Consider the following 15495-nt stretch of genomic DNA (forward strand, 5'->3'; position numbering starts at 1 on the left):
GGCTGACACCAAGCTCGGTCACTGCCAGCCTTGAAGCTGAACTCTGTGAAGCTTGGCTCAGCCCAAGGGTAGTTTCACCCTGATGTGCTCAACCCACTATCTGCACCACTGTGGCAGCTTTTAACAGCACCAGTCAGCAAACACTAGAGGATCCAGTTCGAGTAAACTCCTCTTGTTTATTTCCCCAAGTTAATTTCTTAACCAGGTTAGCAGCTAGTTAACCAATCAAAGAAATTGCTGAAAAATCCACTGTTAGTATGAAGGAAAATGGAAGGAGCACTTGGATTTTTGTTTTGTCTTCAGGACACCCCAGACTGCTTTGTAATGTTGTGCACAGCAGGGTCCAGAAAAAGCAGTCTGAGAATGTCGAGATAATGTGCTTGCCTGGGGAGCACAACCCTGCTCTTCTTCAAAGCCATGCCACATGAGAGAACATTCTGGAATCGATTTCATGCCTAATTCAAAATTGGGTCTTCAGTAATGTAGCACTCCTTCAGCACTGCCCTCTCTCAGTGTGGCACCCTGTCACTTGTGCCCTGCAGTGTGGGAATTGGAACTGGTTTATTATTGTCACTTGTACCGAGAAACAGTGAAAAACTTGTCCTGCATACCGATCGTACAGGTCAATTCATTACACAGTCTATCGAGGTAATACAGGGTAAAACAATAACAGAATACAGAATCAAAGGTAACAGTTACAGGGAAAGTGCAGTGCAGGCAGACAATAAGGTGCAAGGTCATAACAAGGTAGATTGTGAGGTCAAGGGTCCATCTTATCGTACTAGGGGAACGTTCACTAGTCTTGTAACAGCGGGATAGAAGCTGTCCCTGAACCTGGTGGTACGTGCTTTCAGGCTTTGGTATCTTCTGCCCGATGGGACAGGGGGAGAAGAGGGAATGTCTGGGGTGGGTGTGGTCTATGATTATGTCGGCTGCTTTACCGAGGCAGTGAGAAGACCCCTCTCCACCCCAGAGTCCATGGAGGGGAGGCTGGTTTCCGTGATGTGCCGAGCTGTGCCCACAACTCTCTGCAGTTTCTTGTGCTCCTGGGCAGAGCAGGTGCCGTACCAAGCCATGATGCATCCTGATAGGATGCTTTCTATGGTTCATCGATAAAAGTTGGTGAGGGTCAAAGGGGACACACCAAATTTCTTTAGCCACCTGAGAAAGTTGAGGTTAGGGTTGACCTAACTTTTCTCTGCTGATCTCTGGAATGGATCTCCTGACTGAGGTCAGGTTGATATCAAATGGGCAACTAAACCATTCGGTATTTTAACTGAAGTTGTCGCTAGGGGAGGATTGTGACTGCTAACACTTTGACTCTTCCTCCTCCACTCCCCACCCCTCTGTGTCCCAGGAAGATAAGATCTTTATCAGTCACATGTACATCGAAACACACAGTGAGATGCATCTTTTGCGCAGAGTGTTCTGGAGACAGCCCGCAAGTGTCGCCACACTTCCGGCCCCAACATAGCACACCCACGACTTCCTAACCCATATGTCTTTGGAACGTGGGAGGAAACCGGCCCCACTCAGCCGTAGCTCACGGCCCCACTCAGGGTTGTACCACATACAAACCTGGGGGCCCGGACTGATCCTTAAACCCATCATGTCCTGGAGTGACAGGACAAGGAATCAAGCCATCTCACCAGTTTTTCTAACTGAACCACCAGTTCCAATACTGACCAGTCCCAATATCCTCCCCTCATTCCCCATTCCCTTCAATGTCTCACTCATAGAGTCTACAGCATGGAAACAGGCCCTTTGGCCCAACCAAGCCAGTCCCATTTGCCTGTGTTTGGCCCACATCCCTCTAAACCATTCCTATCCATGTACCTGTCCAAGTACCTTCTAAATGTTGTTAATATACCTGACCCAACCACTTCCTCTGGCAGCTCACTCCATATACTGACCACCCTCTGGGTGAAAACATAACCCCTCAGGTTCCTATTAAATCTTTCCCCTCTCACCTTAAACCACTCCCTGTCCTCACACCACCTCATTTGTTCCAACCCATTCTACCCTTGCTCCCAGTTCCCTTCAAGACCTCACCCAGTCTAAAGCTACTCCCATTCTCGTTACTTTCTCAGCCTGTCTACTCCCACTGTCACCACTCTCTTTTCAGAGCACAATGAGCCCTTGAGGAATATTTACAGATTTAGTTTGTCGTGGGGAATCGTGCTTTCTGTCCACCTTTGTTTCCAACTCCATTTAATTCTTATACCTGTGTCCTGGTCAGATTCATTTCGGCTCTGTTCCGGAGAGGGTGATGACAGTTTAACCTGTAATTCATGGGAGGAAAAACACCCGTGAGGTGCATGGTTTTCAGCAATGTCTTCACTTAACTAGAACCCCACTTGTTTAAGAATATGAAAAAAGCAACAGGAGGAGGCCACACGGTCCTTCGAGCCTTCTTCACCCATCATCAAGGTCGAGGCTGATTCTTTACTCTTCTTATTCCAGTGTTCATGTTACTCTGGTCAGGCAAGTGACAGAGGGAAAGCAGTCAAAGAAACATCCTTCACTGAAGGCAGCAACCTCAACAAAACACTAAATGAAACTCATACTCAAGGTCTAAAGGTGCACTTACACTGGTACACACTGCTCCTGCCCAGACACCTATCTACCTCTGTCCTGAGTACATTCACAGCCAACAGCAGTCAGGAATTCCAAAGACTCCAATCCTCTGAGTGAAGAAATTCCTCCTCCCATCAGTCCTAGATAGCCAACCCCTTATCCCTAACCTGTCCCCTGGATCTCTCGACCTCTGCAACTTGAGGCACGCTTGATTTCCTACTCTTCCAATTGCTGATGAAAGGCTATCAGCTGAAGGATCACCTCCACACATGCTGCCCTACCATCTGGGTACTCCTAACCCTTTCTAATTTTATTTTGTTCTGTATCTGCCTGGCTCAGAGCCCTTGGAGGCCGACAGTGTGATCGGTGCTCTTCTCCGTGAAGTTCCCATGGAGATCCACCTCATTCTTTGTCCCAACATGCAAATGAATGTGAAAGATCATTGAGGCTGAGCATTGCAGCTGCTCTTGGAGGCTGTTGTCTTCTGCAGGTGGCTGCTGGTTTAATTTTACCAGCGAGCAAACAATGCCCCTTGTCTGCTTCCACTGCAGTGCTGAGTCGAAGAGCTGAGGCTGTGTCACAACAGTTTGCTGCCTCCATCACTCATCCTGCCACAGATACCAGTGACTATGTGGAGACAGAGAATATCATTTTGGGATATTATCATGTCAAAGATAAATGATATTGTAGAAAGGTTAGAATGATGGAGTGAAACCATCTACACAATGGAGCTTAGAACAGATAGAAAACGCACTTGGAATATATCGGAATAAATGAGCAAGTGGCCTTGAAATACGAGTGTAGAGAACGTACAAGAGTGTAACGAATACTTTCATTGTTAACACATCACAGAGACAAAGCAAGATTTGTAAAGCACTTTCAAGTGATTTTCCTGAGGCTTCAGCTATAATAGCAGTTAAAATTCATCGGATTCAGTTCAAAGCCCTTCAGCAGTCTAATGAGAATAACACAATATAGACAGCTTGGGTGATATGATAAACATCTCCACTTGGAGATCTCGCTGTAGCTCCATTCCTTGCTCTGTCAATTCATTAGTTATCTGCCTGGCCACAGTAGTGACAGTATTTATCAAAGTGCACTCTTGCCCAAGTCCTGCACCATCCTTAGGCCCATATAACGAGGCTCCGTCACAGACTGGAAGTGAGTAATGGTGAGAGGGCCAGCAGCTGGCTGACATCTGTTCACAAATAACATGGAAGGAAGAGTTACTGATTCCGGGTTAATGAGGTAAAGGAGAAGTGTTCATGTCTGCATTAGGGAGGAGTGACTGAGCCCAACTGCTACATTATTCTCACACATCTGTGTGGATAAATGCCCAGGGCTTGACCGAATCTATCCTAGGATGTTAAGGGAAGCAAGGGAGGAGATTGCTGAGGCACTGATGAAGACTTTTGCATCTTCGTTAGCCACTAGTGGGGTACCAGAAGACTAGGCGATAGTTAATGTTGTCCTCTTATTCAGAAAGGGCAGTAGGGATAAGCCTGGAAACTACAGGCTGGGGAGCTGTTGGAGAAGATTCTGAGGGACAGGATTTATGTTCACTTGGCAAGGCAGGGACTGATTTGGAGGAGTCAGTGTGGCCTTGTGCAGGGGAGATCAGGTCTCTGAGATTTTTGAGGAGGTAATTTAAAAAAAAACTGATGAAGACAGAGTGGTAGCTGTGGGTTACATGGACCTTGGTAAGGCTTTGGACAAGACCCACACGGTAGGCTGGTCCAGAACGTTAAGACACAAGGGATCCAATACTGGCTGGATGGTAGGAGGCAGGGGGTAGTGGTGGGTGTCTTACTGACTGGGAGTCTGTAACCAGTGGTGTACCGCAGGGATCGGTGCTGGGACCCTCGTTCTTTGTAATGTCTATAAATGACCTGTAAGAGAACGTAGGCGGTCTGATTAGAAAGTTTGCAGACGACACAAAAACTGATGGAGCTGCAGGTAAAGAGGTAGGTTGATTCAGGATGCAGGGGGACGTGGATCAGCCGGAATGTTGGGCAGGGCAGTGGCAGGTGGAATTTAATCCAGACAAGTGTGAGGTAATGCACTTTGGGAAGTCAAATTCTGTTAAAACATAGGGAATAAATGGCAGAGACCTTGGGAGCACTGATGTACACAGAGACCTTGGGTACAAGTCCATGGCTCCCTGAAAGTGGTGACACATGTGTACAGGGTAAAGAAGGTACCTAGTACGCTTGCCCTCATAGACCAAAGTATTAAGTATAAGAGTTGGGGTGTAATGCTGCAGCTGTACATAACATTGGTTAGACTGCACCTAGAGCATCATGTACAACTCTGGTTGCCACACTGCAGGAAGGATGTGGTAGCAATGGAGAGGGAGAAAGGGGAAAGGGAGAGGGAGATATTCACCAGGATGTTGCCTGGAACGGAGGGCTGTAGAGATAGGACAGGCTGGGTTTATCCTTACTGGAACGTAGGGGACTGGGGGGAGGCCTTATAGAGGTTTATAAAATTATGAGGGGCAGAGGTAGGATAGTTAGTCAGTCTTTTCCCCAGGGCAGGGAGTCTAGAACCAGAGGGCATGGGTTTAAGGTGAGATGGGACAAATTTGAAGAAGCTCTGTTTTCCACACATGTGGTGAACATCTGGAATAATCTGCCAGAGGAGGTGGTGGATACAGATGCAATGTTTAACAAGGATTTGGACGGGTATCTGGATGGGAAATGTGTAGAGGGATGCGGGCCCAATGCAGGCAAATGGGACAAGTGTAGACAGGCATCATGGCCAGCATGGGTAAGGTGGGTCGAAGGGCCTGTTTCTGTGCTGTATGGTTCAAGATTTGATTTGCCCATCTCTCAATGCTCAAAGATCCACACTGGCTCCAGGTAAAATAACACATCAATTTTAAAACATTCTTCCTTTCTCATAAATGGTTCTGTAACTGGGAATATGACCCTTGCCCAACTCTTGCAACTGTGAGTCAGAGTCAGGTTTTGTTGTATTGTGCTCCTGTGGTTAGACCTTGGGCATTTCCCTACCGACGGGGAACCACCAGATTGTTGAGTCCATTGCCCAGTTTCTTTCTCTTTATCTAATAATGTCAGTGACTTGTGGTACGGTGCAAGCATTAACCAACTCAGTCTCCTCCCATTTATCGCTTCAGTGCTGGGTTTCTTCAGCTGTTTCTCCGGAGATTTCTCTTTTATGTAACCCAGTGCTGCTCCCATTTCCTCTAGGTTAGTACCTGCCCTGCACACAAGGGAATTCATCGCCATCTCCATCACACACCCTCCACAAGTGATGGGGCTAATCCTGCAAAAAGATGAAGTTCCAGTGCCTGACTTGGTTACAGTGATTCCTCACTGCAACAGGATTCACCTTGGACATTACTTTCAGAAGCACTTCTGGATGATCCACTGACCAGAAGGACATCCAAATCTCTCGAACTTTGAGATGTTAGTACCCATCATTATTGTGTATGTGTCAGATGAGGCCATCATTAGGGAGGCTGGTATTTATGTCCCTTTCCTCATCGCTCCTGAGTTGGTGGTGCTGAGCCACCTTCTTGTACCACATGGCCTGTATGGTAAAGGTGCTCTCACTGCTTCTGCCAGGGGAGTCCGAGGGTTTACACACAGTGACGGGAGAGAAGTAGGTTTAGGTCTGTGCCTTGGTGGAGGAGCATTCCTACTTCATCACAACTTGTCCTCTGCCCCTCCTGCAGTCTCAGTGCCCACCGTCCCAGCTTAGGCTTCATGTCTATTGCCCTCGCCCACTCTGCCTCCCACGCCCTCCCTCCCTCCTAATTTACTGCTCAACCCTGCACAAACCTCTGTGGGGACTCAACACCAACCCTTCTCCCCCGCCCTGGCTCTTTACATTATTCTGGTGCTTGGCACTAACTGAATTAAAATAAAATGCAGCAAACCAAGATCTCAATCTCTCTGGACCTAATGTCCTCCCTCCCCGCGCTGACCCTCGGAGCGAGAGGTGCCCAGTTCTGGAGGTCAGTGGACAGAACCTGAATCTTGAGTCAAATCCCCTCCCCAGCATCCGGGAGGGCAGTGCCTGACTTTGAAAGGTGCCACCTCTTGCGTGGAACATTTTACCCAGCTTCCACCGGGTGAGCAAGCAGATCCCTGGAGCAACACCCAAACCACTGGAGCAACTCTGCGGATCAGGCAGCATCTGTGCAGAGTTCCTCCAGTGGCTTGTGTGTTGTTCCAGATTCCAGTATCCACAGCCTTTTCTATGTCTGGACAATCCCCGGTGCTATTTGGAAGCAGAGCAGGGAAGTTGCCAATTACCATCAGTCCCTAAAACAGATTACCAAGACAACCTCTCCTGTTTGTGTGTGGGGGGCGGCTGTGTGTAACTGAGCTGCCTGCATTGTAAGGACGGCACTCTCCGAGATTTGGTTCCGACCGCAGCTTGTGCTGCCATTGCACAGGGACCTGCTGCCCCCTGGAGGAAAGCTCCAGCAGAATCCCAGTCAGCTCAGCATTTGCACAGGCCCTCGTTCTGCTGTGTACTGACAGCAGCAAGTGTGAATAACTGGGGCATCTGCGGGGAGATTGGGGATGAGGTGGGGTAGATGTGGTACATGCAGACGTTGCACCTCAGCTGGACGGCCAGGCCTCAACTGAGAGGAGCAGGTCCTTTGTGTGACTAGTGAGTGAGTGAGATGTTGGTGATTTCCCACTTGCCAAAAACTCACTTCAGCTTGGGATTTCAATGTTTATTTTTGGGAGGCTTGGTGAATTGGGTGGTCTGCAGAGGGTCACTCCAGATTCACAGTGGGTCAGTTTTCGTAAAGTGAAATTATTTTGCAGCAGTAATGAGAGAGGTTCAGCTGCTTCAAAATATGTAACGCCTTTGGAACTCAGAACTCAGAGGCAGGGCTGCTGGAGCCCACCTTCCAGTTCCACAGACGTTGCTCTGTGGAAACTCACTCTGCCCACAGCTCCAGAGCCGGATGTCCAACGCCTGGCCACTGCTTTACAGCCGTCCCTCTCACAGCCGAGCTGAGCTGGATAATGTTCGGCTTGTTCACACATTGAATTGTAGTTCCCATCATCTTATTCAGAGAACCGTGAGGTCACTCAGGTCATGGGGTGGTTTTCCTTCGGGGATCTGTCGCCCTCTGACAGCTCCATGGAATGTACGAGCCCTCAATGGGACCACCGTCCGGAGATGGGACCAAAGGGAAGGGAAAGGGGCGAAGGTGGATACAGCAGCGGTGCTGGGAGGGGAGCGGAGGGGAGGGGACCAGGCAACACCCCTACTCCCACCATCAGCCAGGAGTGGAAGGGCAGCCAAAGGCCTTATTGGGAGAGTGGTTGAGGAGCAGCCTCTGGCTGGTTCTCATCTTGTCAGCAGTTACTGGTTGGTCAGTGACGGTCTCATGGACAACCCCTCACTTCACCATTCAGTATGGATGCAGTAATGTGGAAGTGATGGTTCCCCAGCCAAACTTCCTTTCAGAGTATTCATGATGTTACTGCAAACTTCCACCAGAGTCTAACCACCCAAAGTGACTGGGAAGCAAAAGTAAAAAGTCAGGACAAGCCCTGTCCTGACTGTAATTGCAATTGCTTTTACACAGTTTTGTTTGCACTGTATGGTATAATTTATATTGTGTGTTGTCTGTACCCACGTGCCTGTGATGCTGCTACAGGCAAGGTTTCATTGTACTTGTACCTCACTTACTTGTGCACATGACAATAAACTTAACTCCACTTGAATTCAAAAACTGCAGACGCGGTCTTGGGCAGAGTAGTTGCCACACCAAGCCGTCAAACCCAGATAGGCTGGGCTTATTCTCACTGGAACGTGGAGGCATAGATGTGAGAGAGAGTCAGAGTCTGCTCCCCAGGGCAGAGCAGTCTGAAACTAAAGGGCACAGGTATAAGGTGAGAGAGGAGAAATTGAAAGATGACCTGAGGGTGGTGGTTATCTGGAACCAGTGGTGGAGGCAGATACAATGACAACATTCTAAAGACATTTGACAGGTCCTTGGATAGAAAAGCAGAGGCTACAGGCTAATGAGGTGGGCCGAAAGGGCTCATTTCTGTGCTGTACAGCTGAGTCTAAAACATCCTCGGCCCCTCAAACCTGCCAGTAAATGCCCGAACACAGTGTGTGCATAAATGAAGGATTACTTTGTGTAAGATGACAGCGTCTGGAGGTTCTGGTGAAGTTGGAATAAAGGCGTCAGAAGTGAGAACAGTATACAAGGTGCAGAACAAGAATATCCATTGGCTTAGGGTCACAGAGCACTACAGCACAGAAACAGGCCCTTCAGGCCATCTAGTCCATGCCAACCAGATCTGCTACCTAGTCCCATTTACCTGCGCCCAGACCATATCCCTCCAAACCCCTCCCATCCATGTACCTATCCAAACTTCTCTTAAATGTTACAATTGAACCCACATCTACCACTCTCGCTGGCAGCTCGTTCCACACTCGCACCTCCCTCTGAGTGAAGTAGTTCCCCCTCAGATACCCCTTAAATATTTCACCTTTCACCCTAAACCTATGACCTCTAGTTCTAGTCTCACCTAACCTTAGGGTCAATGCATGCAGGCTTTTTCCCCTATCTCTACCCCTCAAAATTTTGTACACCTCTATAAAATCTCCCCTCACTCTCCTGCACTCCAGGGAATAAAGTCCTAACCTACTCAACCTTTCCCTGTAACCCAGGTCCTCAAGTCCCAGCAACATCTGTGTAAATTTTCTCTGCACTCTTTCAAGCTTATTGATATCCTTCCTGTGACCAGAACTGCCCACAATACTCTTAAATTCGGCCTCACCAAGGCCTTGTACAACTTCAACATAACATCCCAACTCCTGTACTCAATGCCCTGATTTATGAAGGCCAATGTGCCAAAAGCTCTCCTTAGGACCCTACCTACCCGTGACACTACTTTCAAGGAATTATGGATCTGTATTTCCAGGTCCCTTTGTTCTACCGCACACCTCAGAGCCGTACCATTCACTGTGTAAGTCTTACCCTGGTTTGTCCTCCCAAAGTGCATCACCTTGTCTGCATTAAATTCCATCTGCCATTTTTCAGCCCATTTTCCTAGCTGGTCAAGATGACACTGGAAGCTTTGACAGCCTTCCTCACTGTTCACTACACCCCCAATCTTGGTGTCATCCGCAAATTTACTGATCCAGTTTACCACATTATCACCTAAATCATTAATGTAGATGATAAACAGCAACGGACCCAGCACCGATCCCTGCAGCACACCACTAGACACAGGTTTGTTTGCAACCACCTCATTGTCACACCATGAGACATCAGTCACTGGATTTTCCCTTGTTTCTGGAAATATTACCACCACAACAATGAAACAACGTGAAAATAATTTCAAATTCACTGGCAGCATAGGGAGAAGCAAAAATTAACTGTTGCTTTTTGCAGAAAACTCATTAATCGTCATTGCCTCATAATGTGACAAGTCACTTGCAGACACGTAGTGACCCCGACCATCATCTGATCACCCTGTGGTCATCCTGCAGTTATGCAGCTCACACACTGACCCACACATTTAGTCCATCACAGCCTGACACAGGATCACAAGAGGCTGCAGAGGGTTGTAGACTCAGCCAGCTCCATCACGGGCACAACCCTCCCCGCCACCGAGGACGTCTTCAAGAGGTGGTGCCTCAAGAAGGCGGCATCCATCACTAAGGACCCTCACCACTCGGGACACGGCCTCTTCTCATTACTACCATCGGGGAGGAGGTACTGGAGCCTGAAGACCCACACCCAACAATTCAGGAACAGCTTCTTCCCCTCCACCATCAGATTTCTGAACGACCCATGAACACTACCTCGTTATTCTTTTTTCCCCATTCTTTATTTATTTATTTATTTGTAATTTATACATTTTATGTCCTGCACTGCACTGCTGCTGCAAAACAACACATTTCATGCCATATGTCAATGATGATAAACCTGATTCTGATTCAATCGCCCTGACACACATTCAGGAACACCTTCCCTCTGTGACCTCCTGGGCTTTCTCCATGTGCTCCACATCTTCCCACATCCCAGCCATGTGCTGGCTGGTAGGTTAATTGGCTGCCAGTGTGGCTGGGTGGGTGTTAGAGGGAAAGCCATAGACATCTGAAAGAGAATGTAGGCAATTGAGATTGATGGGATTGCTTTGTGAGCTGGCATTAACTCAATGGCCCAAATGGCCCCCTCTTTGCTGTAAGGAAATATGAAACATGAGAAGGGAATTTCTACCCTCAACTGGCGTGGAATTCATGTGGCAGGGTAATACAGGAAACCAGATTGTGGCCCTTTGAGTTGGTCAAAAGGGACCTGTCTCTGGTTGGCAGTTTGATCAATAGTTTAGTCACAATCCACAGAGCCTAGTGTGTGAAAATGTTGCCCACTTCCCAACCCCCATCAAAACACCTCCTCCAGCCTTCTACCTGTACCCTCACTGATCATCAGTGACACTCTCCTCCTGTCCCAACAATCCCCAGTGTTTGTGCCCATCCTTGCCTTCCCACCAACAAGCACACCCCATAAATCTTCTCCCACCCACGTGACGTGTGGTTCAGTGATGGGAGAAGCTGCCATGTAAAGTCTCCAGCAGTCATTGCTGCTTCATTTCCTTTGCCTGTCTGTCTCACTCACGGTTCGTGGACTCACCCAAGTCATCATTTCCATCGTGAAACCAGAGAGCAGTTCTAGTTTTAATGTAGCCCAAGCTAACGTCAGGTGCCTGATTTACAAAATAATTTGCACCCCTACAATGCCCTTCAGAATCTCTTGATGTCCCTCAGTGCCTTACAACCAATCCTGCAGCTCAGTCACTAATGTAAGATAAAACCTGCAGCAGCCGGTTTTCACGCGGCACAATTGGATGGAGTATCACTTGATGAAACAAACTGGTCATTCTGGCAGTGCTGTGTGTGGGACCTCACTGCCCGCAAATTGACAACTGCATTTTCTACAGTACAGCAGTGACTACACTTCATTGGCTGTGAAGCACTTGGGACTTCCCAACACCGGGAACGGTCGGATACAATGCAGGTCAGCCTTTCTCTCGATCCTCGTGAAATCACTGCAGGATGTTAGTAATGCTTCAAAGTGATTAAAACGCAGTTGCAAAGATGGCACTTTTTTTTTAGCAAGTAGAATTTACTGCAGAAGTACCAATCTAACAGAGATATCATATTTGTACTACATCCTTTATAGTGCTGTATTCTTTATTTACGATCAACCCGGTGGGCCTCATGAGATCCTGTAAATCTGAACCAGCTGAAATCATTTTAAGCAGGCAAGAATTGTGAACCTTTCAGGCCTGCTTTAATTCATCTCCAGTTATCAGAATCAAAATTCTTTATCTTAAAACTGAGTAGATTAAACAGAATTTATTTCTTACATTTACCGAGCAAGTTGCTCCATTGAGGTGGGTCCCATTGACTCTGAGCACCGTTGTCACAACTTCATTCTGACATTTCCCCACCTGCTCTCCAATGTGACTGACCACAGGTGGTGGACTTTATGTCAGATGTACAAGGGTCTGGCCCCATGGAGAGCGCCAGAGGACATACCTTGCTCTTCACCACCTTCCACCCACCATCAGTGGCCATGCCCTCAACTGCCCAGGCTTAAGTTCTGGAATTTTCCCTCACCACCTTCCACCTCTCTTTCCCCTTTTAAGATGCTCAAGACATACCTTTTGGCCAAGCTTTTACCTACCTGTCTGTAATCCTTTTGATGGTCCAGTTCCTTGGGATAAACTTTGTATATGATAGGTTGTGGCATTGTCCAAATTCTGTGCTAATTCTTGTCAGCCATGGGTTGGAATGTTTTAAAAATTTCATTGGTGTTGTGGTCAGTGGACAGTGGACAGTGTTCCAGTGAAGGACTGAGGGAGCTCTGAACTGTTGGAGCTTCCATGTTTTGGATGAAATATTAACCAGAGGTTGGCTATGTCGCAGGTGAACAGAAGGTATCTCCTGGCACTGTTGGAGGGGACCAGATAGATAGCACTGTATCCTTAGCTCAACATTTACCCCTCTGGCGCTCTCTGTGGGGCCAGACCCTTGTACATCTGACATAAAGTCCACCACCTGTGGTCAGTCACATTCGAGAGCAGGTGGGGAAATGTCAGAATGAAGTTGTGACAACGGTGCTCAGAGTCAATGAGACCCATAATCACTAAGACCGATGACCTGGTCATTATGATGTTGACAGTGGAGCTTGCTCTGGATGAATTGGCTGTGACGTTTCCAACACCCCCACAGTGACTTCAAACTTCTTCATCAGTTGTAGAGGAGGTCAGGACCTCCTGAGGCTGCGAAAGCTGTGAGGCATTCTTGCTGACTTTATGCTTCACCTAAGCCACAGCCCACGTCTCTCCCCACTGCCTCTCACCAACATAGAACATAGAACTGTACAGCACAGGAACAGGCCCTTTGGCCCACCATCTCCATGCTGACCATAATGTTAATTTAAGCTGCACATGGTCAGCACGGACATGGTGGGCCGAAGAGCCTGTTCCTGTGCTGTCCCTCCATTCCCTGCCTGTTCATGAGCCTGTCTAAACGTTGCTCTCGTGTCTGCTTCCACCCACCTCCCTGGCAGCCAGTTCCAGGCACCCACTACCCTGCAGAAATAAAATAGACAACTTGCCCCACACATTAAACTTTCACCTCTCACCTTAAATTCATGCTCTCTAGTATTTGACATCTCTACCCTGAGGAAAAGACTCCGACTGTTTACACTATCTCTGCCTCTCATCATTTTATAAACCTCCATTAGGTCTTCCCTCAGCCTCTGACGCTCTGAGTTTGTCCCAGCCACTGCTTCAGATAGCCTCCCTCCCTCTCTCACGTACTTATCCGGGTTCCCCTTGCACACATCTGCGCCATTTACGTCAACTGCAAATGTCTCCTCCTCATTGAACGTATCAGATCCCTTCATTATTTTAAAACCTTTGGATGTGCAGACTTCCTGAGGGAAAAGAGATGCAGTCTTTGAATCTTTCTTGATGTTTAGAAACTCTCAGTCCACTAACTTTGCAAAGGTTTTGTTTCTACAATCCTTTTGGTTCACCACATATTAATAATACATTTTTCCTCTGGTTATGTAGAAGTGTTATTATTGTCAGACTCCCACTTGTACAGCACTTTATACATCCCGCTATACCTCAAAGCCAATTAAGCAGTGGGGATTATTCACTGTGTTGATGGGGAAATTCCAAGGGACGGAAGGAGTTCTGGTCACCAGTGTCCAGGTCTGAGGGGAGAATGTCTGCTTTATGCAGGGATCCCTGTTGAGATGTCTGAAGTAGCTCGGGGAATGTGGGAATAATATCACCTTATGTTAAACTATGGGAGAAAGGTAAGGTAATAATGACCCAAAGTAGTAAGAAATAAATTTGCCACTGATATACCGAAATGATTCTTCAAACTGAGAGACAGATGTGTGGACTGGACTCCTAGTAGAGCAGCTAAACAAAAACCAAAATTGTTTAGAATCCATTTGAAGAACATAACATTAAAATCAAAGAGCCAAACCATTCAGGGTAGAAATGATTAAAAACACATCTTCACACAAAGAATGGTAAATGCTGTTTGAATTCCGGCTTCACTATCGGACCCAGTGTCAGTTACTCTGCCACTAGTGACCCTGTCTTCAGTTACATAGATCCTTACTCTGGGACACTCTCCCTAAACTTCCCCACGTTCAGAACTCTCTTGAAATGTGCACCTTTAACCAGGTGGTCCCAGTACTGCCTCATGTAGCTCAACACCTAATCTCATTAGTTAATGATGTGAAGTTCCTGGCTCATTTTCTATATTGAAGAAGGTAGTGGGGGATTATCTCCACAAATAACAATAGATGTTAGATGAATTAATAATTTTATATCTGAAATCAATAGTTTTTTGTTCTAACCAAGGCTTTGGAGGCAATAGATAAGTCACAGGACCACCACCATCTCTCTGAACGAAGAGCCAGGGCTCACTCACCTCTACCTGCCCAAGTCAGACGGAGTTTGTTCTGGGTGCATGGACTAAGGTGGACAGGACAGGTTCCTCAGCGGTAACCCTGAGATCAGGACACCACTGGCTTCAGCCCAGTTAGATACTGCTCTGTGAGGCAAGCAAGCAGTGGGGATAAGGGGCGGGGAATGGTTAAATAAAGGTCTTGCCTCTCTTGATGGCCCTTCACATCCCTTAATGTTCCAAAACCTGAAACACTTCACAGTTAATGGACTACCTTTTGAAGTGTGGCCTCCAACATAAGGTACGTGGCAGCCAATTTCTGCGCTGTAGGCTGCCAAGGACAACAGTGTGATTTATTGTTTGTGGAAGGTAGTCATTGTTTACTAGGCCAGTGGTTGTTGTCTGTTCCTCATTGAACAGAAGGTGGCAGAGAACTGCCTCCTTGAACTTCTTCCATCCGTCTGTGAACGCAATCCCACGGTGATGTTGGGAAACAGTTGAAGGATTTGGACTCGGAGACAATGAAGGAACAATGGTGGATTTCCAAATAAGGACGGTGTGTGACTTGGAGAGGAAGCTACAGCTCGGAGCCGGCTCCTACATCCATGTTTCTGACCGGATTAACTGCTTTTATTCTTCAAGGGATGAACACCGGCTGAGATAAAGGGGTCCCCCCACCCCAATCTTCTATCAGTGATGGCAGGAAACCTTTTATAACAGTCCAAGGGGGTAGGTCAAGCCTCGGTGTAAACTCTGCAGCATCCCTCGGCTACAGATATCTCAGTGTGATGTCACCTGTGCACTATAACAATCTCCAAGCAGTCATTTCGCTTTCCTCTGAGCACCAACTTGTGTGTGTTGTTCAGTTCCGACTTGTTCTAGTTTGAGAGCACAGGGCTCGGTTAACCAGGAAAGTAAAAATAGAGCAGAGGAAGTTGAAACCAAAACCAGACACCTGAT

This window comes from Pristis pectinata, chromosome 29 (genome assembly GCF_009764475.1).
Source record: "Pristis pectinata isolate sPriPec2 chromosome 29, sPriPec2.1.pri, whole genome shotgun sequence".
Taxonomy (NCBI): domain Eukaryota; kingdom Metazoa; phylum Chordata; class Chondrichthyes; order Rhinopristiformes; family Pristidae; genus Pristis; species Pristis pectinata.